Source organism: Mycetomoellerius zeteki, unplaced genomic scaffold (genome assembly GCF_001594055.1).
Source record: "Mycetomoellerius zeteki isolate Tzet28-1 unplaced genomic scaffold, Tzet1.0 scaffold35, whole genome shotgun sequence".
Lineage (NCBI taxonomy): Eukaryota > Metazoa > Arthropoda > Insecta > Hymenoptera > Formicidae > Mycetomoellerius > Mycetomoellerius zeteki.
Window position 1 is genome coordinate 4609254 of NW_017257338.1, and position 27658 is coordinate 4636911.

The following is a 27658-nucleotide window of genomic DNA, read 5'->3' on the forward strand; positions in this document are numbered from 1 at the left end:
TCGAGATTACATACGCGAAAACAACGCCGGCCATCCTCCGCGCGCCTCACACCGCACGTACGTCTCCTCCGCGCGCGCGGAGATATATATATATATATATATATGCCACGCGCGCGTACTTGGATATACGTGTGTGTGTGTATATGCGGGCGCGATGCTTTCACGCACGTGTGTGGAAAAAAAGCGGCCTGGTGCGCGGGCGGATGGGTGCGGGCGGGAGGACGTAGATATTTTTTTACGCGCAACGAGAGAGTGCAGGGAGAGACATGCATTCGACTGGCCGGGGGTAGTAGGGGCGGCGGCGGGAGATCATGGGACGAGGATGAGAGGTGAGGGCGACTCGGGGGGAGGGTGGGGGGCGCGGAGGAGGTGGCAGAGGGTGGCGCGGGTGGCCCACCCTTTGCCGTCGATTTTTTCGGGGCTTTTTTTTACGGGCGACGGCCCTCGCTTGCCTGGATGAACGAACACGGGGAGGAACATCAATAATCTACAATCAAACTGCAGATAAAGCTACGATCGCCCTTTTGTGAATGTTTCAATAAGAATCGACGTGACGGACAACTTCCTGCCGATGGTCGCACTCTTATGCGCTACGCGTCACCTTATACAGAACGGTCCTGTCACTCTTGGTATAAGCGGCTCTTCAAAATTTAATGGAAATAAATCGTGAAAGTAGCACACAATGCGTAGGCGCGCTTACAACGTCAACGATATTTATAACAGCGTGTTACGTAATTATGCCATAAATACGTGTTCATTTGAAAGCGCGAAAAATTGTTCATTACGCGATGCGCGTTACTGTTGACGCAATAAAAATTACATTACTTGTGTATCTCGTACATTTGCGCCGTACAGGCGCATTTTTTTCGCGACTCCCTCGCGTTTTCACCAAGCACCGACCTTTTTTGTACATCGCCCTCACGTTACACCGATTTCATTCGTTCGCACGGAAGTCGACCGCCTAAATTGCGAGTTTCGTGATAATTATGCGCCGCGCGGCAATCCCGGCGCTTGACGCGCGCGCAAATATACATATGAGGGTATTCCCAGCTGAGAGGCAGGTGAGCGCGATCGCCGGTGCCATTGCCGGTTCGTTTGCTGTACGAGTCGATCGAAAATAATGCGACCCGATAATTGGCAGCGAGCAATCGATATTCGATTCGTAAGCACGGTCAATAAGATTCTCGGTGTTCTTCTCATTACACACAGCGCTCGGCCGTCTCTTCACGGCGTGCATAGCGTGGCGAATCTGTTCGGCGACGTATTGGCACGTTAATGTTAAACCTTCTTATTGTAAATGCGCAATGCTTATTCAGGAGCGACCGTATTCACGAGGAAGGAATTAATAGAAATAAGAGCCACACGTGTTTCATGGGTCGGTGCTTTTCCTTCGCAAGAGGAGCAAAAAGATTTGCACGGAAGTCGTATAATATTTCTTTATTTAAATCAAATCGTATTAATATTTAACCGTTTTCCATTGAGATTTTACTATTCTACGAGGATGAAAATGTCATTGACGAGTCTGTCTCATAAAAATTTCATACTCATGAAAAAATCTGTATAATTAGACACGTGTAATAATATATTCAATTGCGATTATATATTTATGAGCCTCGAAATTTCTCTTGACGAGTCTTGTTTACCAAACTGCTGTCTGCAAAATCGCGTGTCGATTGAGAAGTTTACCCTTTTAACGCGTAAATGAAACGATAGATATGCAAAGGTAGATATCCGGCAATGTATAATCAATTCGATACAACAGGGGACAGTGAACGCGTGAGACCGACTGGGCGAAGAAATATAACAAGTCGCCTTACGAGTCATCACTGTCCCCTTAGTTATACGACTGTGTGACTATAAAGTCGTGCAACAAAGTACCAGGAGTGCCATCGCTTTCGCGCTCACGAGGAGCTCGCGAAATGCGCGAGAAACCGACGAAGAGGAGGAACCCGACTGCACGCAGCGACGTTAAGTGCAAGGATATCACTACTAAAATCAGCCGTAAAACAGATATACCGTCCCTGGCTGTGGTGCTACAAACTAAATTTACATTTCGATATACGGCTCGATAAAAATGTCACATCTCCTACTGGTTCGTAACCGAACTGTCGCTGAGGTTGCATAGGAGCACGAAACGAGCTCAGAATTTTCTCTATGTAACATGAATCTTGAAAGTATTTTACGGCGCGCTCTTCAGCTATGATTCTCATAATAAATCTACATTAGGTTTATACCGAGAACAGAGACTTCGCCCTCTTCAAATTGCAGTTAAAATTGAATAACGCGTTAAGCATTATATATACTTTAACGTGTATATTCTTAACAACTCAGCACTGCGGCTGTGCTGATAAATTATGTCACATCGTTTCGTTATTAATAGATAATGCAATTTAATGACATGCATCTGGATTCAAAAAGGGTCCGATTATAAGGATGATAGTCTTCCGTTTTCTCTGTATTCTCCACGGCGCGAATCGGAATTTGCAAAGCGTCGACTCCGCAATCTTGAAAGTTTCAGATCCTTTTACTCCTCTCCCCCTTCCTCTCCCCCATCTCACCCCTCGTCTTCTGTTCATTCGAGTCCGTTTTGCCACCCTTCGAGGCCGGGCTCTTCGCAAATAATGTATAGGAATTGCGAGGCTCATCTACATAAGTAATACCGCGTTAAGGAAAGCACCAAAGGCGCCGGGGGTAAAAGGTGGAAGAGGTTTGAGGGAAGAGATGCGCGGGTGGGGGCAAGGGGGATGGTGAGAACGGTACGTACGGCTGAAACGAAGAAGAAGAGAAGGAAGAAAGAGGAGGATGGGCACGAGAGAGCGGGCAAAGGGTTCCTCGCATTAATTGTGCCGAGAAGAGATAAGGAACACAATGTTTGTTAACTTCCACGAGATGTATAAGACGACTAAAGCGATCCGCTTTGTGGCGGCTCGTTTTCCCTCGGCGGGGAGAAACAAAGGATGGATTAACGGTCGATCGATAATTATTATGCGAATTTGTTGCACGCGTCTCATTGAACAGCTTGGGCAGGCATTTTACGAGCTTGATATGAAAAGGGTAGCATTAGAATCGCGAAAAAGATAATATAGAACGAAAATATATTAAAGCTAATTTTTTCAAATACATTTTGTATTAGAAGAAAAGAGAAGCGAATTAAATTTAATTTTTAGTACACACGATACGCGCTTAATAATAAAGTAATAATATATTCATTAACAATTTAATAGAAAATTATTCCAACATTATGGTAATTATTCTGTGTAACTAGACCTTTTTGCGGTATAATTGCAAAAAAGGAATAATTGCATTTATGATTCGTCCAGCTACGGTTCCGCCGTAAAATCGCGTGAAATTGGCCAGGCCGCGACAAAGGAACTCATTGTAAAATCGTCAATCATTCAGTGAATCATCGCTTTCCTTCTGCTGTCACGTCGTTAACCGGGCGATGACGATGCCGCGAGTTAAGGGGTTGGGATAGAAGGTGGTCCAACGTGAAGCCGCGGGGGTTATGGGGGTTACGAGAGAAGAGCCAAGAGCAGCCAAGAGCAGAGTGGAATGGAGAAAAGATAGAGAAGGAGAGTCGGTACCCCCTATTTATATTCCGGCTAACCCTCCTCATCAACGACGTTCATCTTTCCTATTAAAGTAGTAATTTAGCAGGAAATTAAGCCACGCACTCGCTTCTCGCGGCATGGCACTTGCTCCACTCTCTGTGGCATCCGTCTCTCCCTCTCCCTATCCTCTGTCTTTGTTCGTTCTATCATCGATTCTCTTCGTCTGCCTTCTTGTCTATGCGATGCTTGCTCCGTTTTGCTTGATCGAGGCCTCTTCTCTTCTGTCTTCTCTTTTCATCAGTCCTTCAGTCGCATTTTCTCTCCTCCTTCCTCACGCACTTCTCTCTATAGCTGTCCCTTTCTCGCTCCTTCATACGCTTTTCTTTGTCTTGCGTTCTATTTCAGCTCGTTCCGAGTGCGGAAGGAAGAAGGAGTATCTTATTGTCTCGTGCTTTTTGTCTCATAAATTAACACTCTTCTCATTAGCCGTTAATATTTGACAACCGAGGAATTATAGTTTCAGCATAAAATGTAAAATGCGAGTAAGTATGCGAACTTGCGAAAGGGTTCGCTTATGATTAGACGCACGCTACATATTATAGTTCTACACAAAGTCTGGTAGATAATTATGGGCTGTTGGATTGTGAAGCCTGTGATGGGAACGTTTCATTGTCGATCTTATTTCTCGGCGACAGATTGACGGCTGTTCTTTAGAGCAAACATAGCGAACAACAAAATTGAGATATAGAATATTACAAAAAGTCTTATAAGATCGTAAAAAATAATGAATATATATTTAAAAAGAAATTTTAAATATACGTTTTCCACTGGGCCCATAATATTCTATATTATCCTAGTATCATATATACATTATACATATGAAAGATTATTCCAAGTTTATTGGAATTCTTGTCTTAATTTTCATTATCTGATTCATGATTTAAATATTCTTCCAAATACGATACAGTTAATGATCTTTATTTCTGGACTCTTAATTTAGACTTTAACTTGCAATATATTTTCGGTTCTACAATGCTCTTCATTTGTGTATTCTTATACTTTACTAATTGTAATGTAATACTTAATACTTAACTTATTAATTCTTTTATTCACTGAAGAGAATCACATATTGTTGCGTCTATATTTATTTCTTATTAATATTAATATATACAATTTTTACATACTATTACCTTGTGTTGGCTTAAATTAGCTTATATTTTAATTTAAAGATTACAAGGTTTTATGCAACAGCATAAGAAGACTCTTTCTAGACTAATTTTCGACGCTGAACCCGAATCTATCATCGAAATATTATCATCAAGTCCGGTTTTTGAGATATAAGAAAAACATTTTTTTCAATATACAGTAAATTTTTATTGAAATCAAAAAACAAATTAAAAGTATTTAACATTCAATTTTTGTTTTTTATATGACTTTGAATCAATTTCATATATTAGAATCCAGTAGTCTAGCATATTTTCATCCCAATATCTCTGTTTCTTAATTATCATCAAACCATGCTAGAAACATTAACCTTGCGCTCATCACTTATCCAAATTATTCGAAAAGCAATGTTATATCTTAAAACTAAATATGTGTTATATGTATCTTAAAATTAACATATTGTATCCTAAACATTCGACCTAATTGAATTTTTACAGTGCATATTCGAACTCAGCGCGTCAAAATATTAAAGAAAGTTATTTCCTTTCCTTACACTAAAAATTATTTCAAAATTTGTAAAGTCTGTATTATTAAATTACATCAAGAATATCTTTATAAATCTCGATCTATCATTAAAAAAATCGAAGCCATTCGTAAAAGGTAGTTAATCGCAAAAGTATATCGCGGTGTACGATTGTTTTTGATGACCGAGGGAATAAACGGACGGCTCGCGACCGTCGGTAAAGAATATTTAATTGCCGCTCGACTCGTGAATTTCGTGCTCATATTCGGCGTTCGACTGATTTAAGCCGTACAGCCGAGGGGTTGCTAGCATTCAGTGAGACAAAGAACAAAAGCGCGAATAGGGGTAGTCGATGGTTTGGGAACTCGGGTGGATGCACAGGGTGGGTTGATCCTCGTATGAAGGGCTGTCAAAAACCTAATGAGAGGTGTGACTGCACATGTTCGCAAGTCTCTCTCGGGATTACTCAGATTTTTGAACGAAATTAAAATTCAAAGATGTGATTCACTGTACGCACAAATGGAAAAAGAGCTTAGCGGTGGCAAAGTGCTTTCTCAACCGTGAAGTTTATATGTATAGAAAAAGTTTATATAATATCTTGGGTAAAAAAAGCAAGTTCAGTAATACAAGAAGAAAATGAAAAGATAAAAAAATATAAAAAGTTAAACATGTTTAAATTGTTAAATACAATTTGCTATAAAAAATTATATAATTGTACGTTATATAAACCTTTTAAAGAAACTTCTTGTTGGATCAAAACATTATCAACATAAATAAATTGGCGATTTACTGACCAATATACGACAATATTCTGTCCACGACTTTCTCTCTTCTAAACGATTAGACGGTCAATATATATTAAAAGAATTAAATAAAGCAAATATACGGAATACATTTTTTTTCGTATATAGACATTTTTATTGAAAGTCTGCGTCCACCTGAATAAGATTCGGTTCAGTGAAGTTCTGCATATACCACGGATTTGTTTTATATTAACACACAATATCAGGATTTGGTGTGCTGAACATTCATTCTTAGCTATCAGTCGGTAAAATAAATTGTCATGGACTATACGTATTTTGAATTATATTCTACCAGAATAGGCAATACACACAACAGACAATACTATATATATCTATTCTTGACATTTTTATATGTAAAGGGGAAACGAAGCTCTGTGAGCTATTGGCGAACTCTTCAAACGTGTCGTATGTCATAGTTATTACGAATGCTAAATATAAGTACCGTAAATTGTCGATATATTTCAGCTTTCAATTTTTATAGACTATATTTTAGCCTTTGTTTTATTCTTCTCAATAATACTAATTAAGAAAGAATTAATTAATAAAAAATGTTCATATTTGTATGTATTTTCCTTACTCTCGTCATTTCTCTGTAATATAAGAAAATTGCGTGCTTCTCCCAAGTTGAACTATGTTGTGCACAAATGTAACACCTGTCCGATCTTTCTCTGTCAAGTACAGGAAGCATATTGCGAAAGATATCATGAACGCGTTGTCGCGCTGCTCGACTCGTTCGGCGAAGCCACGAAAAAGTTTCACACGGCAGTCAGTCATAGTCGAGCGAGCATGCTCTACGAATCGCCAGTCTCTCGCTGTCGGATTCACGAATTCGCGGCACCCATTTTAAATCACAGCACGCCACGCGCGCTATGGGGTGTAGACAGAACAGAGAGACAGAGAGGAAAGCGAAGGAAGCGAGGCAGAGGGGTCTCCCCATAAAACAATGCTCCCACATCTGTCAGCCTCTTCTACTTCCTCTCCCTTGGTAGCCGCCCCTTCAAGCCCCTAATTATACCACCCCCTTACTCCTGAACCGCCATCGCGTACGGCTGTATTATGCGTCCGGACCACTTAGGCACGCACGGGGTAAAGGGGAGATGCCCTTGTAAAACGACAGTGAACAACGGTCAAGACGCGAGCGTAAACTTTTTTCCGTGACATCTGCAATCCCCGACTGAAGGGGCAGGAAAAGGAAAAAGGGTCGGCAAGCAAAGTCGAGACGCTCTCGAGACACCACCGACACTCGCGACGACCTACCGAAAATTGGAAAAATACCGACTAATATAGACGCGTATTTTTTTTTTTTCAAAGCCCGGAAATGCACACTCTAGTATTGATTTCACATTTTTATATTTTTTAATGCGGCGCTGTCGCCAACAATTTCTGCCATAGCTATTGGTTAAAGAGGCATTCATGCGAAAAATGAATTTTACTAAATAATTTGTCGAACACGCGCGTTTAATTAATTCACTATTTACGACTGTGTACTAAAAAATAGAAAATGATAAAAAAATGTTTTTTTATTACACGTCACATCTCGGATACACTCGATGCATGAGAATGTTTCGAATGAGCGCGCAGAATCCTCGATATATATAAGTATAATGATTCCGGCAGAAATATTGCGAATTCATCGTTTATAGTAGACGCTTCTCGAACAAGACGAGGAGGCTTAGACGCGGAATTACAAATCGATCGAATCGAAGGGGTTCCCGGAGCGCTGCGCATAGAAATTAACATCGTGTTTTTAATGCTGGGGATAATTGTAAGGGTGGAATTATACGAGGGCTACGCCGGTGGGGTTCCCTCCGTTGTCACAGCGGCTCTCACCCTAACTTCAAAACGATGACGAATGAGACTTTGTGATAAACGAACAAATGCTAATGTTAAAGAGAATTATAATTTGCATTTTAAACATACTTGGCCGCTTGCTAAAGACCCTCGTGTACTCATTATTGTACTCACGAAACTAGAACTGTCTCCAAATAAGACTTTGGATTGTGTGTAAAATATTCCAGAGGCATTTAAACGTTTTGAAATATACGAGATTTTGAAAGAAATAATTAAAATAACATAAATAGTTTCATTTGCAATCTTAGACTCCGAAACATCCTCCGAAGAAAATTTTACTGGTATATTGATATATGTTACGCGTACTATATGTTTCGAGTAAAATTTTCCTCGAAGAAGATCTGTTGGGATGTAGCCGTAATCGAAAGACAGTATCGTTATTTGTACGAAGCACCACTGGTGCGTTTTAAGGTGACTCACAACCACTCAACGGTTCAACTGCGCGTGAACCCTCGATTCGACAACTCAGCCGTGCTCGTTACGTGTACCGCGAAAATCAGTTCGAGTATCCTAAACTAGGTCTATGAATAAATCGATGTTCGATATGATTAATTTGGTAACTGTTCTCGAACTTGTAATATTTAAGAGGCAAGGTAATGTGCGCATAATATGTCGCCCATATAATTGATATATTTCATTATAATATAATTAAGTAAAGCAAAATCTAATGAAGAAGCAATCCAATTGCGCAAAGTTGGTGACAAAATTTATTTCCGATTAAATGCTTGTTCTCGTGTCAAATTACTTATTAATGAGAATAATAAACTTTATTTTTACTCGAAGTATTGAAATATAAAATTAATACGCGCTACTCCCAAGATATAAACGACTACAGGCTCATTTGCGCGCGTCAATTCATTTATGTGTCCGTTAAATTTCGCTCGCAGACTCCGCAGTTGATCCGTAAGCTTGGGTACCATTTTAACCAGCCCGAAATCAAACAAGCGAAAAACACCCCATGCTATATGCGACTAAATTCGTAATAATGACAAACGGCGTCTAAAGTGTTCGGAGTATGTTTGCATGTACGGGAAACGCTGCAGCAGTCGATGTAAGCCGCGCCGTACTCGTACATTCGTTAGGTTGCGGGTTTCAGATTAAGGGGTATGGCCGTAGAGGGGCAACGGACAAGGGGGAGAGGGGGTAGTAAATGTAAAAATATTGCTGAATCGGTGCAGATAACGGTTTCATATGTGGGCTCTCCCTTTCTCTCTTCGTCTCTCACTTCCTCTCGTCGTTTTCCCTCCCCGTCCCTCTCCCGCAAGCGGCCCTCACTGATACGGTGCGGGACTTGCTTTGAAAAAAATGTATCTCGACTCCGGGCGTAGTGATACGAAAACGTTTTGCATTTCAGCGAGCACGATGGCGAACGCCGCTCGTTTCGCTGGTAACGAATCAAACGAATAACTTTCGACGCGCGAATCGTCCCGCGAAATTACCGCGACTTCGTGGAAAACATCCGTACTATACGAGTTTCCTTCGCGAAAAATCACGCAGCATTTGCGAGAGGCGTTGTTCATTATTTAAAGTGTATTCGATATTTTTAACGCGCGTTGTCAGTGGGCAGACGTGAGCCGGTTTTTATTTCTTTATTCCCTCACGGCAAAATTTATTTACGCTCCGTATTCCAGTTTCAATTCCTAATAACGAAATCGCATAATGGTCGGAAAACTCCAACAGTTTATGAACAGCGAAATAAAATTTAGAAATTCGATTAGCTGTTATGTTCCAGAATGAAATTCTATTTAATTAACAGAAAATGTAAAATGCGTTATATATCCCGCGATAATATTATTGATATTAAAAACAGATGATGAAATAGATAATAACCTACATACTCTCGTATACAATGTGAAATGGATTGTAGCTTAAGCATTTCTTTTCAATAGTTCAAGAAGCACCGGTGCATTCTTGTCCGCGAAGAAACACTATATCCATCAAATATAGCGCGGCATCAAAGAGGGTAGTTTAATATTCATTTTTCTCAAGCGTCGGCGATAACGCCCGATACTGGAAGAATCGGTCCAATAATAAGACCTTATGAATAATAAACTTCTCGACGGGTCACGCTTCCACGCCGCGCTCGTCGGCGCAATTCGCGATTATTTTGTAGCGGCGCACAAATTAAACTTCCGGCCATTAAAGGATTGATCCAGCTCGGAATGGAATGTAATATCACGGAAGGTGAGCGCCGCCAAGCAGCGGCGAGCGAGGGAGGCCGGGAGGAAGGGGGAGGGCGTCGGTGCGGGATCTTAATTATAATTCTTGGCCGCGAAGTTCCGGCGAAAGCCTCGCAAATGAGGCCGGCGCCCGTCTGACACAACGATATCGTGCCCACCGCGAAAAACCAGCGTGGGTACGTAAAGGCATGCGAGCAAAGCGCGCCCCATTGCTATTCAAAACGTAAAAACCATTTAAAAATGTAATACCCGGCAGCCGAGCAAAAAAAAGTGCGCGCGTGATCCAACGTGTGACTTTGTAAGTAAAATATACTGCCCGCCCGGGGAAGCCTCGGTCAAATAATCGTGATTTATCGGGGTAAGGAATTTTCGTCCGGCGAAAAAAATGCTTTTTCGAAGCGGCCGCGCCCCCCACGGACTGTCGAAGAATCCGTTTTTAGGCTGTCGCTTGTATTCCACGGGTCTGCGTAAATATTAGACCGATGCCGGGAAACATCCCGTAAAATCCGCTCATAATCGAGATGAATAATTCCTTTCTTAGTAAAGCTTAAAAATAAGCATCATTACGGAACGAATTGTCATTCGCGTATTATGATATTAACGGAACTAATTCTTTTTGCGCTCTTTCGATTAGGTTGTGTGGAATAACTTGAAATACCGAAACGAATAATTTGATCGTCGTGCACAGTGCGAACAACAGCAATTCGATGTTGACGGCATTGCAACCTTTGGGTTGCAGTATGGAAAACATGGGAGCCTGGGAAAGAATTACCGATTCGCCACGTAGAACGCGGTAGATTTGCAAGTGGAAGTGCGGCGCAGTGTTAATTGAATATATCGGATTCCTCGAGAATATCGTGGTTTTGGCGATAGGAAATGGATAGAGAAATAATTGTCGGAAACGCGGCCAGCGTGTTATATCAGTGCAGCTTCGTTTTGATTGCAATTATACTTGTAGAATTTGATACCGGATCGATCGAACGCGATAATCAATTTTCAGGCGCGTCTCTTTAAAAAAACACCCACGTTCGCGAGGCTTCCGATACTCTCGAAAAATGTTTTCTCCATCCCTTACTGCGTTAAGCCTTTTTGCAATAACGTTCCGTGTTATATATGTATGTCTCATGCACAAATAATTGAATGATGATCATGCATGTATAATTCGATGCTATTTTGTATCATGCCGTAGTAAAAATGCATAAATTAAATGCAATCATACATTAACATATTAAAATTTGTTTAAGTCCAAGAAAATTAAATTATAAAATTAATTCAATACCCTAAAATAATTTATAAAATTAACTCGCAATTATATAATTATATGTCTATATATAAAACTTTTAATAAATTTTCTTAGCGTGAAAATAATTTATCGGTGGATCCATAGCGCATGGAGATCGAAAAGCGCTACGATATTCTCCGAGTTACGTAAAAAATAGAATCGGCTGCAGAGTGTGTTTTTTGGATATACACATATATATTTTTAGAATTTATCGCGTTAATGTCAATCGGTTTCCGTTATGTATGGATGGCCTAGTGACGTGTGATCGACCGATTCGTTCGCATATAACGTGATTAATGACTTCTACAAGAATTATTGGCCGCGGGAACGCCATTTGAAAATGAGGAAAAAATGCGTGGTCGAAAATTACCGTCATCATAGATTCTTCGTGATTCTTTGACAAACGGTGACTTTCACGACAATGAGAATGTACGTGCAGTTTCGAAAAATTAAATATTAAAAAGTATAATCGTATTACTCTCACGCTTCCACTACATGCATTTCTGCATACTAATTTCAATATACGTTGTATTGAAATGTGCGTGTAGAAATTATTTTTTATGTCGACAGGGCACCGTAACTTGTTTCAGTATAAGCGCTTAAAGACGTTTTAATCGTTGTGATTACCAGCAGCTGCTTTAAATGCGTCTCATTATGAATTTAAGTAAGGCCGAGGTAAATTACGAGGTTCATAACTTTCTAGATTATTCGCCAGTGTGCGATGCGCTAGTCTATCAATTTACGTTTTAATGCTTTTCGTGCATAAGCACCGCGCACCAGCATCCTATGCTAAGAATATCTATGTATAACTGCAATTTAGGTCGGAAATCTTTTTCGTTCGTGGCGCGGTCGGTTATCGGTAACGGAGAATAAATTGTTTGTCCGCTTTTTATATCTGTGTAATAAAATTTGTTTCTAAATACAAGGAGGTTAATATCACAACACGCGCTTTATTATTCACGATCGTCTGGTTTTAGTGGTGGAAACTTGGTGCGATCAGTTTGTACAACGTGCACGCTGATGCCTATCGATCGGTAACTTTATTCCAACTCAGCTAATGGAACCATGGGACGTAATTCGGCGATGTGACATAATGTTAACCAAGCACGCGTATCTTATTGAATCTGCCGTTTTCGGGCAGCCAGATAATGAACTATAATTATGTAAGCCCAAATATTGCTTTAATTACACATGTCAGTGTATACAATGTTTTTGGGTTCCTCATCATACCAACTTTGTAAGCATTGATGGCGTCATTAGTATTCTTCATAATGCGCTATCCAAGAAATTCTCTCTTCTCTTTAACGACCCATCCTATTACCGTAATTTATTAACTAGCAGGATACGCTTATCCCTACAGTTTGCGTCGTATATTCAGAAGCAGACTCCACAATTTTTAATTGCACCTGCAATTGTTCGTGATACGCTGTTACGGATATTCTGCAACTCGTTTTGACGTTGCATTTTTAATTATTAAACTATTTTGACGACTGCTCGCATTGGCCTGATAAAAATAAAGGCAGATACCCAGCTAATAAATTGTATACAATTTATTCGAGAGAATCAACGTTCGTTAATTGATTCTTCCGATTTGCCGTATGATATACGTCGCGCATTTGAACAATATTTTCCCAGCTGAAATTGCAATACTTTTCCTCGGCTCCTCACATATTAACAATAAGTCACTCACGAAACAGCGTTTCGAAAAAGTTTATCGTTAAAACGTTAATAAATAATGTAATGCACGTGTGATGCATGGATAATAATATTGACAACACGTGAACTCAAATCCGATTTGCGTTTGTCATTGACTATTCAAAATAACAATCTCAAATACATATATGTTCGCGTTTCTCGATACATATACGACAATCCGTGTAAGTGGCAAATTACTAAACCCAATAGTCGCGCCTGATATGCGTTCAATAATTAAGTCGGCCGGCATTACGTAACGTAGCTATGCTATAATAATCGCGTCTACGATTGAGGGCCGCTCGTGTGTAATTCGATATGATTATTCATTGCGGCAGGTGAATGCGACGGTAACTCCACCGGTGATTAAAATAATTGGGAGCCGTGACCGCACGGCATCGAATCTCCGTTACAACCGAGTAATAATAAACACTTCCACATCAGGATTTTCGAGGAAAACACTTCCGCGTCCTCGGGATGTTTCATAAAACATCCCGGTCCGAGAATTATTATTCGTAGCAGGCAGTCATAAACCAACCCGGTCATTGACGATATTATGTTAATGATTGCATTCATCCGGTCGACTCTTATCGGGAATCTGAACATTCATGTTCGTTTTTGTAAAGTTTCTGGAGTTTTACAATCAGGAGAAATGATCGTAAACTCGTCAAAGAAATCGAATAAAACAATCTCTAAAGTGTCTACGCTGAAAGAAAAGTTTGTGACTATAACTGCATGGTAGAATAATTATTAGGAGTTCCATTTTCATAGTTATTACTGCTATAATGTTAGTAGTAATAATTGTAGTTCTATCAAAAAAATATATAGTTGGCCCCGAAAATCACTAAAATTATAATTAAATTATGACGATTGCAGCCATTTTTTTTCTCAGTGCGAGCTTCACAGTCGTAATATTGGGCGTTATTGCATTTTTAGATAAATAAAATTTTAAAAAATTACAATTGTGTTTGCACGACAAAAAAAATGATTTATTAGGATTTTGTAGTTATTCATTCGGAATTAGCCGGTTATTCACTTAGTAACAAACATGAGGATTTGTCTAAATATCATAGCATTAAAATTTCGCAATACAGTCTGTATAACTTGTATATTAACTTAATAATAACAAACTGGCAATAATTTTGCATATCTATACTGAGTATTAGTATACTGGCAATATTTTTCTCGTATTGCAATGCATAACTCAATATAAGTAATCTAAAAAATGTCTCTCGTGCGCGCGACTGAACCCTTCTCTATCCATACATAAATACTACAGCCTTCTGTAATTTAACGAATACTAAAAGCTTGGCCATATTTTTTTCCACGCTCCGAAACCCGCCCGCAGAGCGCATCAATTATTGATGGAAATTCGGCAGTTGCCAAGTTTGAAAATAAATTCGTAAACTTCGTCGCATGCGCTACTACACGAGCATTGTGATTTATCTGTATACAAGCGTCTCCAGACTTCCCTAAAATATAATCTTGAATTGTACTACGGTTGAGATGTTCATCCTTGTTTTTCAATCATCACAGAAAGAAGAGGCACGCAACTACACGAGTTAAAAAATCCGAAAGAGTCAGAGGAGGCGCGTTTCTATCGACGTAATTCAATAAACGAGTGCGTTGATAGTCGGCTGGGATGGTCGGAAAGCAGGCAACTGGCATCGATACTTTCGGTAGGTCGACGCATGTACGATACCCTGATCCGGTTCGTTTCTCCGAATACTTCGACGGTGCTACAGTTCAGTGTAGGAGGAGGGAAGAAGAGAAAGCGAGGGTGTGAGGAAGAATACATGGCAGGGATGGGGACGACGAGGTAGCCGTGGAGAACACTCGCGAGAGACGATGCGGGGAAGGTTAGCTACGGTAATTAGTGAGAACGTATCGTAATTAGAGAAAATGCCACGTTTAATTGCTAATTGAGTTTCTGGCTGATGCGAGATCTAATTTTAATCACCTAATTACGTGACTACAGGCTGCGGGCTACGGGCAGCCGCCACCCTCGACCTCCTGCGAATGTGCCTGGCTACCGTGGCGTTCTGCGGCCGTATAAGTACTCGTCTAGTCGAATTGTAACGGGTGATACCAGTACTGGTTAAAGACCGGAACATTTCACAGAACCTGGCCGGAAAGCCAACCACTCGTGACGCATGTCGTAATGCAGAATATTCTTTGGGCTTTGGAAATTCTGTGTTGACTTGCAGCCCTTTAATTCTTTCTCTCTTCTCTTTCTGCTCGTTAAATTCTATGCTGTATTGTTACTTACATACTTCAAAATATCGTCAAGTAAGAAAAGTGTATTTTAAACATTTTTTAAACATTTAATTATTTATTTAAATTTTACAAGACGAGAAAGCCACTAAAGTGACGCTGAAACAGTCATATTTTCAGGCAGAAGTTTCATACAAAACCATTATATTTGAAGAAACATCGGTATTATCAAAGTATTAGATAAAGAATAATCTCAACGTGAATCATCTATGAAAAAGGGAATAAGAAAGAAGGAGATTTTTATTAACAATTGTCGTCCGATAGAAATGCGAGTATAGTTGAAGAAACGAATCTTTAAGATATATTCTTCGAGTAGAAAGTACGAATACACTACTTGAATTAACGAAGGTTTCGTGGGAACACAGCAGGTTGCTTCGTTTGTATATCGAGACACACGGTATACGGGCTCGTAACTTCCAGTCAGCTTCCTTCGTACGTGTACGTACATTTGAAGCGAATACGGGGAAATGTGGTTAGAAATTACATGCCGGGCGCTTATATACAGCGTACGGAGCGTGGAACAGGGGCTCTTATTAACGCGCGTATTAGCTATGCCGACTCACCCTTCTAATCTATACCCGACCTCGCGCCACGCGATTATTGGTTTCACGCGAGGACGGGTAGCTACATTATGCCTACGGGCTGATGCTAATTTCGGATACGACCGTGTTTCTAATCTACGGATTCGCCGGTCTCTTTATTAACAGATTCTCGGGGCAAATGTTGACGCGTACAGAACCCTATATCTTTATTAATGATTATACATCAATGATACAATGGGTTCTCGAATTTTAGGAGTGTCTAATTTAATCCTTCCTTTCATTGTCTTCGTTCATCGTGTTCTCTCCTTTATGACCGCTATATCATCATGAAAGTGAGCAATTAGACCGTTAACTTTTAGAGGACGGGGGTCTATTTTTAAAATCTTTAAAAGCTTTTCCTGAGTAAGATTTATTATAATTCATTATTTCATTGTATTTTTTACCTGAAAATATGACACCGTTTTAGTACGACTCTAGTGGCATTCCTATCGAATATATATAAAATGCTTAAAATACACTTTTCTTACTTGTCGATATCTTAAAATATGTAGTAATAATACATATACGACAATACGTTATCCTCCAATTATTATGCAATTAAGATATTATCGGTCGGATACGAACGTGTGTAATGTATACACGGTTAACCGAATGACCAGTAATAAGCGGCGTCTAACGAAGATAATTCGCTTACCATGATTCCATCGTCGTTCATGGAAAATATACCGAAATTTTAGTTTACCTTAAAAGCCTTCACTTTCCCTCAAACGTCCCGGGTAATGACATTGAAAAATTACATTAGAGACGATGAAAGGGAGTGCGGGATAGAGTTCGTGTTCGCCAGAGTCGACGGCTCTTGCTTTTCCTTCCATTTAAAATAAAAATGCCGCTATCGCGCGCACGGATCGAACTTTCAATTCAAAACTCATCTAGCTACTCAATTTCAATCGTTTTACCTACTATGATGATTCTTATAACCATTGCCAGAAGAAAATCTTATATCCCATTAGTTTAGTCTTTCTATGCCATAATTTCTATTTTGTATTCCATTTCTCTAATTCTAAAATTCTGGTAGATTTAATGACAGACAATTTTATTTTTAAAGAATTATAAATCGATTATTGAAGAATCTTACAAAAGTGACGTTAGAGCGTTAAAGATAATATAAAAAATATCATCTTTATACACTATAAGCTTCATGTTTTATATAAAAGGAAAGTCAGAAAATATATTTACAGTATAAAGAAAATATTTAATTATCAGATATTCGTTCTAGATTGCCCGATATAATACTGCTGTGTAATAGGTCAACAATAAATAATTAACAGTTCATAAAAGACATAATCTTCAAAGAAGTAAAACGCCGTCAAGATAGCTTTAAACAATTACTGATTTCAAGTTTAATTCCTACTCGTTCATTCCGACCATGCTTTTCAATGCCGGTCAAGTCGCTGAGACTCGCCAGCATACAAAGCGTAGACGAAGCTCGTCGACACCGAGAGCCCGTAATTAAAAATGTCAAAGTAACAAGGAGAGGCTGCCTAAGAATTGCAGAATCGTCATCCCCTTGAGCACCTTATTCGCGCATGTACCCGTCGGTCCTAATTTCCAGACAAAATAGCTTCGTGATCGATAAGCCGTGCTCTGATTAAATTGCCCCAGTATGTACAATTATGATTAGCTCTACACTGAGAGAAATGTTTTGGTTTAACCATTTATTTTGTTGATATGTGACTAACAAAAACTTTCTTATTTTTTCATTTAAAAATTGTGTTGTTCTAATCAAAATTTGGTTATTGTAACTTGAATAACAAACTTGATTAGAATAACACAATTTTTAAATGAAAAAGTAAGAAAGTTTTTTTTAGTTACATATCAATGAAATAAATGGTTATACCAAACATTTCTCTCAGTATACATGACGTTTAAAAGTCAAATAATATTTAAGCAACATTGAATCTTACATGACATTACTTACTTCTTCGAAGCTAATCACATTATATCATTTATATTATAAATTCTTATATTTTCAATAATCTATTGATGATTAATTTTTGAATTAATCATCCTAATCTTCTAGTAGATAACCTTCTTGGTATAATTTTAAGGTAAAATAATATTTCCTTCACAGCTCGGAAAATACTTGTTGACAAGTCGAAAATTCAACGTTTCACATAAAGAGCTTCGAGAGCTCAAGAAAGATAGCCACGAAATATCGAACGAGATACCAGCGACAATGTCATTCGCAAAAAACCACAGCTCGTCGCATTCCTTCTTCCTCTCGCGCGTCGCGCTCTTAAAGTGGATGCAAAAACAAAAAAATGGGGCGCCTTATTGTGCGCCAGTGAGACTGCGACTCAAAGGCTTAGAGCTTTGTACGTGGCTGTGCCTATGTGCGGCCACCGCGGCGCGAAGGGTACGCGCGAGGGGATGGTGGTGGTTACTACACAGTGTATGGCCGCATGTACGTGCACCCTCGTCAAAGAGGCGGGGTAACAGAGGGGAGAAAAATACACCTAGCTACCTCGTTCATTTTTATCCCCTAAAGCAATTTCAGCATTGTTTTAAAATAGTACTTAGCAGGGTCATTGTATTATGCATGCGCCCTCGGTCTAGTGGACTGCGCTGGTGTGCGAGAACACTTGATTCCTCGCGCACGTGAGCCTCGCCCCATTGTTAACTCAGGAGGAGCGACCGGCGGTGGGGTATGGCGGGGTCGGAAGAGGGTAGCAGAAGGGATTTTCTTGGCCAAGATTTTTTTTTTCATGGTGCTTACTTTTCTCGTGAAATGCATCGCACGGATGGATTTAGCGGACGGATTTAGCGCGGCCTCCAGGGAAGTTCAGAGTGACTCGAACCGGTTGATCAAATTTTAGAGATTTGAATATTTCACGTTCCGCAATCGCGTGGAATTTACTCGGTATTTTTGTTTTGATAAGATTTCCCCGATGAGTTATTTGCTCGTCGTTCATATTCTCGATCGTGATTTTTTTATTCGGCCGCTGACGCTGCCGACGAAGTCGATTACTATTGTCTACGACCTGGCAGTCGAGCGACTGCCTACTCAACAAACAATATTGTATTCGAAAGAGAGCACCGCTCATGCGTCAGCAAAGTTCATGCCTATGGTAAGGTTCTGAGGACTCTCACAAGAGATAAAGGCTAACATATACTTACTAAGTATTGTACATGTACGCTGCAATTTCTACAAGCGGCTAAAATTTTGTCCATCGTCTAATAAGATCACGAACAGCACCGTGTCAATGCATCTTTCAGAATTTTGTTGCGTTGCGTAATTATATTATATCTTAAGTTTATAATAAGCAATGATTGCTCCGCAAAAAACTTTGTGTTATCAAAATCTTTTATTTAAATCGTGATTAAATTCAAATATAAAAACTATGAATAACCCTGGTAGAAATGTATGCAGTTTTCCTAGACACCTATCCAGTTACTATCTAATATTACTGTATTCTCATTAGTTGTATCAATACTGAGTAGGAAATGGATAAGAACTTGATAGAGTTTTATTCAAAGACTGAAGCAGTTTTCCTGGTAAGAATTTGTGCAATTTGCGTAGACACTGCCCAGTTATTGTCTAGTATTAATAGATTAAATTATATATATACTAGTTAAAATAATGCATAGAAACTGAATAAGTTTTATTGAGTTTCTTATACAACATTTCGGCTGATTTTTTCTAAGATATTGTAATATATTAATTCAATTGATAATGCACGCATTATATGATGTGTATAAAAGTTAAAAAAGAGTATATATTAAAAGATTTTAAAACTGTGTAAAGTTTAAAGAGTGAACGCGTAGAAAAACATAGAACAAGGAAAAGGAAGAGGAAATAAAAATTTTTGGAAATAAGGGCAAAATTTTGTGACAGAAATGACAACTATAGTTAGAGTTAAAAATAAGCAAAAGACAAATAAGGTACATATTAAGATTATAAGAGTCATAGTGCAGAAAATCTTTGGTCTATAATATATATTATATTATGCTATTTTTAATACAAAATATATTATGCACAAAAGATTTCCTGTATTATGACTCTCATAACCTTAAAATTTTACAATTAGCAAGCATGCACAAAATATGAAATATTACTAGTCCAATAAAACTGTCCATTTCATGAGCAGTTGGCTCGCTTATAATCAATTTAATAAACATTATTGTTGTGTTTTTATTCAGTAAATGGATTCAGTTTTACGCAACTTTTGTACGCAGTAATTGCAAGCAAAGCGTTACATCCTGATTGAGATCCTAAGTAGTTTTCCTTCTCAGTTACTAGACAGAAATTGGTGTAACTGTTTAGTAATTGCTAAAAATAATGCATGAAATTTCTACTAGGGAATAAGCATTAATTTTAATAAACACTAATTAGTTAATTGTTATCCGAATCACTGTGTGTGTCGTAAAAACTCATGATATGTCAATTACGATGATTGTATATTTAATCTTCGAGATTGCCAAAAGCGTATGTCAGAGCTTAGCGGCATCATAAAAGGTAAAGACAATTTCAAAACTACGATGTTAAGTACATAGTTAGGGAGCGCGTGGCCAAAGGCGCTGGAACAGCTCTCTCGCGTTCATTGTTCACCGCCTGCATCCCCTGCCACCCAAATTCCTAGTCCCCTCCGTCGTGTATCTCCAACGCCCCTGGCGAATTTCTCGCCGACCAGTCATGCTCCTCTCGTCTCATCGCCAGCGCAGCGACTTCGCGAGGGGCTCATTTTCATTAAGAATTAAAGTTGAAGTCCGAGAGAAAAAAGTTTCTATTCGCCTTTTCCATGCAAATGAGATCGCGCTATCTCGCGCGCGCATGAAACTATCTCGATTCGAGCTAATGCGGAACCGCGAGGATTCACCGTCGACCCCGAGATAAAAAAAACTTTGTCGGGATCTTCCGGGTTCTGGACGTGAATCATTAGCGAATCGCCGCGTCGGGATGTGCCCACTTTCCTTGATTAGCCGAATGAAATAGATTAACCCGCTTGCGAATTAAGATCCCGTCGCGTAGATAATTATTTAGTTGAGGATATAGTGTTGATAGTACGCTCGATAGTGATGTTAATATATAGCAACATGTGTACTTCTTTCTTGAATGTCTTAAGATATCTTCCAAATTGGCAAATTGTGCAAATCGACGTGTTTGTTCATATCTCAGATACGATGAAAACTAATTAATTCGTTTAGCGAACAAAACGGATATCGACACTGGTAACACTCGTGAAACAATCAGAATGGAATTTAAGCTTGCATGGTGCTCGCGTAGCTGCGCCATGTATTTCTCACTTCGGCGTCGTCTGTAACACCGATAATTAAGCGACTGCTCTAATGAATCCCTATTCGCATGACTAATTTGCGCGATAAACTGACTAAATAATAATCCGCGATATTTCTCCCCGGGGGAAAGCCTGGCACGGTCGGTTGGCTGCGCCACATTGTGAAATATATCGGCAAAGCATATTATCGAAGTACTCCCGTATCAAGTCTAATTTGACAGATCAACATATCCATCAGTAATACATCTTCAAGAACGGTTCTTAATTTATAAATATTCCTGCAATAACTTATTCTTGCCAATCTTATATCTCGCAGAGCGAGCTAATTACTAATATTGTCCTAAACATTATGTTTTACTGACAAAGGGAGAATCAGAAATGGCAATGCGTCTTCAAATTCAGTTTATTGCAAAAGATAGTCCTTTGTGCTTATATTGAAACTCTCAAACTCTAGCTTCAAACATCCATTAGTTTCAAATATTAACAATAAATATAAAAATCTTGATATCGACTAATCACTTAATAAGATGATAGCGAGAGGGTAACTACTAGCTGAAATATTGTCCTACAGATTATATGATTTCGTTTGATTTCATACAATTTCATCTGATTATAAATGATTTATTTCACTACATATGAGGTCATTTGATAAAATAAACGCTTTTATCTGATACTACCAGGGAATAATGATTTCTCATGATTCCTTGGTAGAAATGTATGCAGTTTTCCTAGACGCTATCCAGTTACTATCTAATATTATTGTATTCTCATTAGTTCTGCCAATACTGAATAGGAAATGAACAAGAACTTGATAGAGTTTTATTCTGTCCATTTCATGAGCAGTTGGCTTGCTTATTAATCAATTTAATATCCATTATTTGTTGTGTTTCTATTCAGTAAATGGATTCAGATTTTACGCAACTTTTGTATGCAGTAACTGCAAACAAAGCGTTACATCCTGATTGGGATCTTAAGTAGTTTTCCTTCTCAATTACTAGACAGAAGTCGGTATAACTGTTTAGTAACTGCTCAAAAAATACATGAAATTTCTACCAGGGTTGTATCCCTCGGATGATAGATTTCTGGAAAAGGAGGAAAAGAATTAAGTATTACAATGTTCTGGAATCAAGTGACTTTTTTCGATTTGTTCGATGATATAGATGATATAAATACAATTCGCGAATTAATGAGCCTTCATTACCATCTTAACAACGCAACAGATAGCAACGTTGTATACTCAGGTTCGCATTAAATCGAATTGTATTTATACCGCCTGTGCATCGAATAAAAGTCGATTGGTCTCGAAACTAATACTTGACTTTTTCATCTCTCTTTTCTCTGAAATCTATATCCTGCCAAGTGGTTAATCGATCTGATCATCAAAATTTTTATATTTACTTTTTATTTTAAAAAACTAAGAGGTGTCTGAAGCTAAGGTTTGGAATTTTTTATATGAGCACAAAGGATTATCTTTTGCAACAAATTACATTTCAAACGCATGTTTCCACTTCTTTCTCTTGTGAATAATTATGTATATGAAAATTACCTCTGTCACATGAACTGCGAAAATTTGCGGATGAAACTGAAATCTCAATTCGTTCTGAAATCATATTAGCAAACGTACTGATCAATTAAATTTAAAACCATAAGAATGCAAACGCTTCGTATAGAGCTTGACTTCAAAGGCCACATCGGCGTTTAATTAACTCTCAGCCGCGAGATGAGAAAACGCAAACGCGGGACAAAGTGGCGCTTGAATTGATGCGCCGCTACACTTTTGGCGCTGATATTTTTCTACATGCGATTTCCGCGACCCGACAAAACGACCTCATTCATCCGGTCCATTAGCCTTGAGTGCGAGCATATTTTTCGGCGAATTCCGAAAGCGTCCCGGTGCGCTCGCTTCCACCGCCCCGAAATGAGAGACCGTGACCATCGACGTAGCGCATTTTGTTAATTGAAATCGTTTCATCGATCACAAGCAACAAATAGGCCCTTTACGCAATGAGGAAACGAGGAGGAGGAGGAGGAGTTGTTGCCTGACGAGGATGGGGAGGATGAGGGGGGGGGATGTACCCGAATGTACGCGGACATATTTAGGGGGAATTTAAGCTCCGTGACAAATGCTCCGGCGTCACGAATCGTTTTCCTAGGCATCGTATAAATTAATAATTACCCGCCGTCGCCATTATTGGAATTAATGCCGCCGATATTATGCCGGTTGTTTTCCCGATAATTCACCGCGTACGTTGATACAGTTTGATCAGAAAAATCGTAGGACTTGTACACGGCACAAGTTTTGTCCTGTCTCATTCGCGTTTGCGTTCACCGAGCGATTAGATGCTACGAATTTTCAAGTGGTTTCGCGAGCTTCTTGATTAAATCGGATCGGACAGTTTTTGACGGACGAACCGACGCACACCTCGCCCGCCAAACCCACCGGTTATTTAATATTCGCTCGGCGCGAGGTGTCAATAAAATAACGATCTCCCATCAGAGTGTCACGAGAGACGAGATAAATATGGGTATTTGAGCGCGGCAGATAATGCAAACAAACCAACGGTGAGTTATGTTTCCCGCTGTATATACGGTTTGTCCGCGCAATTGCGATACGCTCCCCGTTAAATTTGCTTTGAATTACCGCCGATAGTGCGACATTGTTCAGGTTATTATTAGTCCGTGATTCGCGTATGGTCCATTAACGTGACCTTGCACACATTGGCATTTTCAATCTCGACCAAAGCCTCTTCCCGAAGACCTCAACCGGTTTCGACATTCCTTATGATACCTTATCGTCTTCTCCATGCGCTTTGCTCTCCTCTTTTGAAAGAACTTAGATCAAACATATCCCTTAACTCTGTTTCCAATTCCAAACTGCACATTTGGTGCAATTTGGAATTGGAAACAGAGTTAAGGGACTCTCATATTAAAAATACAAGAAAAAACAAGGACTATTAAGAGTACAACGCAGTTAATGGTGTACAAAAATTAATGTAAAAACTTATATTTCTTTAATCCAAATGATACTCGTACGTTGAAACAATGACATCGCACGTTTCGACTTAATTTGGAGTCATCCTCAACGATCGATCAGACGACTATTTTACAACATTCTCAGCGATCATATCACATTCTTCCTCAGTCCAATGAAAATAAGTCACTTGTAGGTTGTCTGATCGCTGAGAATGACTCCAAAGTGAATCGAAACGTACGGTCTCTCTCTCTCTCTCTCTCTCTCTCTCTTCCTCTCTACCCGCTTTCTCATTTGCTTCCTGAATTAAAGAAGTATATAAGATTTTAAAACAGTATTATTTTTTTGAATCTTGTTAACTGTGTTATACTCTCATTAACCCTTGTTTTTCCTTATCTGTTTGTTATATTTAATTTTAGGTAGGTATTGGTTTCGAGAATTTTGTAACATATAAACACATTAATTTTTATCTCAACTTAGCACGATGATTTTCCGATTCTTTTTCTTACTACATAATAGATCATTCCTATCTGGGTCAATTTTCTCACTTTTTCAAGTACAATATACAAAAATTATTAAATAATTTTTATATATCTTAACATTTTTTTAAACTTTGTAAGATTGTATATTTAAAAAAAAAAGAAAAATGAAGACTATTATTTAGCCACATGCTCTAATTGTACTTCAAAGACGAGAAATGTGCACAGAACACAAATATATATTAAGAGTGTATATTAAGAGTTTTTTTTAAAACTTTATATCTGTTTTAATTATAAAGTTTACAAACATTAAAAGAGATTCAAACTCTTTTATAATAGCCTATTTCACATCAGTGTATCGTCCGTTACAAACTCTAGTCATTGTTGCTTTATATTTCTTAAACGGGAACGACTGGCGTGGCGCTTTATCGCGACGTGAGGTCCGACTCGAGGTAGGTAGATAGGCAATACTAAGATGATAGCATCGAGCTCGATGTCTTGACGGTGGGGAGCAGGATGATCTTACGATCCACGATGTCAAGTGATTACAGCTATTTTGTGCCACTTGTACTTATTAGGGGTGATACGCCAGTCCGAGCGACCATTATGAGTGCCATCTGAATCTCGGCCTCTTGAATGCCTCCATTTACCATTAAGCACATTACTATTATCCTATCACGCGCTCACTCGGCCAAAGGGACTTCTTTGGTTTGGCCATGATGCACGAAGCCATTTGTGCAAAGTGGCCGTTCATTACTAAATTATGCCGGTTTTATAGCATTACATTAAACCCAGCCTCGCCGTACCATAGGTACGGACCTTCGAAAAACTCCGCGTCGAGCAGGGGTTACTCGTGCGAGTTTTCGCCATTCTGATTTTCCCCCCTTCTTTTATTTTCCCTATCTCTCTCCCTTGTTTTCCGTAAGCGCATCAAGCACTTCCGAGCGTTTGTTTCGAGCACGCGGCCACTTAGCTCCCTCCTCTAATAACCGCAACACTGTTACCGACAGTCGTGTCTGTAATGCGCATATAATTAATGATAATAATGCGGCCGCGAGCGGCGGACTACATCGCTCCGCCCGGTTTTTGTCCGTTGCACGATACGCTCCGTAATGAACCACCAAAGATGTCAGAACCAGTTCTGTATCTGCTTTCGGGTCGCAACATTGGTGAACGTATACGAGTCTGTTAGATTACAGATGCGACCGTTTACCCGTGATTCAACCGCATAATGAACACCGTTGAATTGTCACTAAAGAATATTTATAGCCGTTTGATATAGGCATTATATACGAGAGAAGAGAACGCTAATTCTATTAATATTAGAAATGGCCTTAATAATTATCGCGCATTAATAAAATTGTTTGATATAAAATATTGGAAACTTTGAATTCAATAAACATGCAAATTCCCAGATATCATATTGTACAAATATAATATTAAATTTTGTATCATTGTATATCTAATAAATACAACTCTCTCTCTCTCTCTCTCTTATATTCGCGCTCTTATTTTAACCAAAATAATTTAGTTTACAGACTATTATTTCTCGAAACGAATTTTACGGGTTACGCTTTAATTACATCTCTCTTTCTATCTCTCTCTTCGATTTTAATCTAGTGTAGCAACCATCGCCTGCGCGAACAATGCGATACACTCGGGACACACGCGTATTCGTAACAACGCGTATATATACTCAATATTTCCATTCGCTTCGAACGTTTCACTTACGAGACGAGACGATCCCGCCGCTCGCGGTGTGCTGGGACCGTCGAATTTTTCGTGCTGCCGGCAGCGTGCATACCGCGTAGGATGCTTTGGGTACAAAACACGTGTCGGTAATTCAGCACAAACAGTCGCCATATAACTTTTATTTGCAAGATCGACGAGTAGCCTGATTGCAATCAGGCAAACGTGACCGAAAAATCCCAACGTGCGTTTCATATGGAGACCCAGTTTCGCCAGCGGCGACGCACTTTATTTCCTCCCTTTCTCTACGGCTTTATATCGCGTAATACATACTTTATGCCGCAGCATTAAGGGGTGCCGTTGCCTCTCTCCCTCTGTCTCTCTTCCACCCTCTCTTCTCGAACACGTACGACCGGCTCGTATTTTGAATACGGGCTGTCCGCCGAAGATAACCAACGGCCTAGCCTGACCATCCCCCTCGCACCCTGACGACCACAGTATCCACCGGGGGGTGCGCAGAGCGATGATCCAGCGGCTTTTAATAATATTTCCGAATTTTTTTCCTGACTCGCTGCCGCGGCTCATAGACGATTCTCTGTGACATTTTTTTGCGCGGTACGCTAATCCCAAAGTATTGCGCTCTTTTTGAAAGCGATTTGTGAAATATAAATAGACGGTAGCGCATCGAAATGACTTTTGCTTGTGTCACACGGTTTAGCTCGCGGGGAATATCTGAATTTTTTCGCTCCCGGATGCTATCTTTGCACGACCTTTTCCATTTGCTGCCTCTCGAAAAGCTAAGTACAACACATCCGCGATTTGTCAGCATTTTTAAATTAATCTCTTAACTTACATACATTTACATATTATACGTCTGATATCATTTTTTCTCGGATCCATTATTTTAATAAAGTTCGAAGATGTCAAAGTTAATAAGATAAAAAATATTATATTATATCACTCACCGATATGATGCGCAGTGGCGGAGTTACGACTATGTCGAAACTACGTAGAACTGTAAAACAAAAGTATATGTAAATTGAAGCAATGTTCTGAATAATTAACCCTTCGTCTGCAATCTTAATTTTTTGGCACAAGCAAAATTTTACTCTCAAATTTCTTCAAAATAAAGGAGGGCAATTTAATCTTTAGAGCACACGATGATTTTCCTTTACTACACGTGATGGGTCGCTCATGCTCTAGATTAATTTTCATTACTTTTACAAGTATATACGAAAATGATTAAATGATCCCTACATATATTTTAAGAATGTCTTTAGAAAGTATATATGAGGTTGTGTATAACAAAAAAAATTGTATACGTATAAATGTTATAACTAATTACTTGGTATGCTTTTAGTAT

The 27658-nt window shown here is 39.2% G+C and overlaps 1 protein-coding gene across 1 annotated transcript in view; it reads right to left on the minus strand.

Annotated features, from left to right (window-relative positions):
* Window positions 1-27311, minus strand: part of pdm3 (POU-domain protein pdm3) — a 158945-nt gene extending 131634 nt beyond the window's left edge. The window contains exon 1 of the mRNA XM_018452816.1: window positions 27261-27311. The gene's annotated coding sequence lies outside the window, so the exon portion shown is untranslated. The remainder of the gene's footprint in view (window positions 1-27260) is intronic.
* Window positions 27312-27658: the final 347 nt, after the last annotated feature.